We start from the raw sequence: 3,580 nt of genomic DNA on the forward strand, positions 1-3,580 counted from the left end.
GGATCACATTGGACATACATTTCCTCACCTTTTTTGCTCATCAGAGAGATCTATGCACATACATCTTTCCATCTCGTGGCCAATTTTCCAACTATTTTCATTCTAATTCTTGGACCCCATTCTTTCCAACTTTAACTGCAGACATCCTAGTGTGGTTGAAAACATAATTTTCACTGTAATCTAGCTACTGGTAGAATGAAACTCTGGGTTTCCTTTTCAGGGATCCCAGCTCAGTGGGTACAGGAGATAAGGATTTTATTCAGGGTCAGCAGGGAAACTTTAAGGGCATTTGTGCAGCATCTGAACTGTCTGTTTCAGTTCCCGAGCTCGTCTCATTCTTTCTTCACTTTGTCTCTTGCAACGAGGATCAACCAGCCCACCCAATTCTACTCATTAGTTTTACAAAAATGCTCTACGATATCAAATACTTGTCTCCTATAAATACAATTGGAGCTATCGATTGTTGATATTTTGTGTATCTTTATCATCGCAGCATGCCATGGACTATTAGCGTCATCTTTCCTCTGGGCAGTAGATGCATTCGTGCTGTTAAAAAAGTCAGATTTGAGGAGACTTCCCTGGTGGTTCACTGGTTAAGATTTTACCTTCCAACCCCGGGGGTGTGGGTCTGAGCCTCAGTTGAGGAGCTAGGATCCCACATACTTTGTGACCAAAAAACCAAAATGTAAAACAGAAGAAATATTGTAACAAACTCCATAAAGACTTTAAAAATGGTCCACATCAAGAAAATCTAAAAAAAAGAAAAATCAGATTTGAGAATAAATTCCAGAAATTCCAGAACCAATTTTGAAAACTTATCCTAAAGGTTTTCTTCCTTTAGGATCCCTCATTGCCAAAGTCTATATAAAGAATTAAGAGTTCTTTTTAGAGGAATAGAAGCATATTCTAAATTAGTATAATACACGCGTGCGCGCACACACACACACACATGGACAGAGGGACAGACATACATGGAGAGGTGAAGATTTGTTTAAAGAATTGGCTCATGTGATTGTGAGACTGGCAAGTCTGAAACCTGCAGGGGGCAGCCTGGAAACCTAGAAAGCATGTGTGTTGCAGTTTTGAGTTTGAAGGCTGTCTGGAGGTAGAGTTCCTTCTTTCTGGAAGGAGCTCAGTGTTTTCTCTTAAAGCCGTCAACAGATTGGATGGACACCTACTTTATGGAAGGTACTTTGCTTTGTTCAAAGTCTGTGATTAAATTTTAATCACATCTTAAGATGCCTTTAGAGAAACATCTAGGTTGATAATTTGACCAAGTGCTTGAGTACTGTAGTCTAGCCAAGCTGACACAAAATTAACAAAATATTTAAGATGAACTTGGAGATTCCCAAACCAACTATGGAATATCCACCTGATTTCCTCTTGCTGCCTGTAGTAAAATACATGTGATAAGATGTAAATTGAAGGATGAACTGTCAAGCCAAAAGAAATCAGCATGAGATGAGTTGACATTTCTCAGCCTATCCAGAGTGTACTCCCCAGTCAAGCCCAGAGTGAAGCTGGCCGGTCCTTGGCTTAAAAGGTTTGGCACGTGACTTGAGATCCAAAAAACTGTCTCAGCCTAAGCCAGAAATAGAGATGCTGTTATCCAGGAAAGACCTGTGATGCACCTGCAGAGCTGAGAACTGGCACCTGTTAGTGTGCAAGAGACTGACAAAGTTTTGAGAATGTCATCCCAGTAGAAAGCATTTCTATACCAGTAGACATGCTTCCAGCCTGAGCTGAAAGTAACCGTCATCATATAAATAAAGGAAGAATGTCTTCAAAGACAGAGCCCTGCACCAGAAGTCTGGGCCAACAGGGCCTCTTCCAGTTGAGAAAGTAGGCTCACCTGCCTGGGGGGCCAAGAAGCTGGGGTGCCCCCTAGTGGCCCAAGGACAGAACATCACCTTCACCGTTGATTGTTCTCTGTTCTTGGAACCTAATGAAAATTCTCCTGATGGGTTTTGAGTTTGTGATCTGTTACCCTTTTTTCAAAAATTTTCCATTTGTCCATTCTTGAATGGTAATATCTATCCTATGTCTGTTTTAATTTTAGAAATGCATTACTTATTTTCTGGGTTCACAGAATCATACATGAATAGAAATTTTGCCCAAGGGTGGACCTGTAACTGAGTCTCACTCATAACTTATTTAGAAGATATTTAAGTAAAATCTGGGCCTTAGAGTTGATGCTGGAACAGATTAAAACTTTGAGGGCTGTTGGAAATGGGTGAATATATTTTACATATGGAAAAGGTAGGAATTCGTGTGGCCACAAAGTGAACTATTATGTCATGATTTTTAGAAATTAAAAATGTTTATGTCAACTGATTGAAGCTAACTATGCTGTTTGTAATGTATGAACATAAAAATCACATTTCAGACCTTTGTGGTTTAATGTTTCAAAAACTCTATACCAGCAAAATCATGAAAATGTTATTAGATCTGAAGATCATTACAAAAGAGGGCTCTAGAATTCCCAACACATGTTATCTTACCTTATATGTGTGTTCAGTTGCTCAGTCATGTCTGACTATGTGGGACCCCATGGACTGTAGCCCACCAGGCTCTCTGTCCATGACATTTCCCAGGCAATAATACTGGAGTGGGTTGTCATTTCCTACTCCAGAGCATCTTCCCAACCCAGAGATTGAACCCTTATCTCCTGTGTCTCTGAATTGCAGGTAGATTCTTAACCACTGAGCCACCAAGGAATATATACCCTTACTTTGTATATGTCTTTATGTTAAAATAACATATTCTATGTTTCAGAGGTGATACACAGTAAAGATAGAAAAATTCAAGAATGCATGTACGCAAAAAGGAGTTAAACACCATATTTTACCCCATTATCTCTAAATTCAACTATAGTTATTCTAAATATTCTATTATGCTTCTTGCCAATATTTTTCTATAAAAACACATTCAGTGTTTAAAGCATAGTGTGTTTATGTACATGTGTGTTTATGCTAGATGTCAAATGTTTTTAACCACTTTAATCACTTTTAATGTCATGTTATAATCATTATGTACCCAATTGGATTCTAATTCCTCTTTCTTTGAATTACTGTGTGCTAGATATGCATATTGTAAATGGTTATGTATTTCATCACTTTTTGGTATATTTACCTTTTGGTAGATGAGCAAAAATAAGAAATATCTACTTACATCTTGTTACTATCATATGTATGACATAGTTCGCTCTTTATGTGTTTGGAAATGATATTATTTTGAAGATACCAACAAGGATTCTTTTCCTTTTTCTTCTGAAAGAGTCTCAGAAAACCTCAGAAGTTATGGAGAAATCTTTGAGAAAGTTAGGAAACTGATCTATAGAAGAGGCATTGAAGTGATTGCATTAATTTCATACTCGGGTATTTTATCAACAGGACGCATAGCACTTGGTTTGCCAAGTTTAATGAGGTGCTTTAAAGAAGTGATTCATTAGTCTTCCTGATTATAATTTCATCGTCCCCATAACATCTGATTTATGAATCAAAATGAGTTAAACAATACTTGATAAACTGAGAACTGGATTAATAATGAAACTTCTCAGTACATGTATATACAACTGCAT

The sequence above is a fragment of the Bos mutus genome, chromosome 16 (genome assembly GCF_027580195.1).
Source record: "Bos mutus isolate GX-2022 chromosome 16, NWIPB_WYAK_1.1, whole genome shotgun sequence".
NCBI lineage: Eukaryota > Metazoa > Chordata > Mammalia > Artiodactyla > Bovidae > Bos > Bos mutus.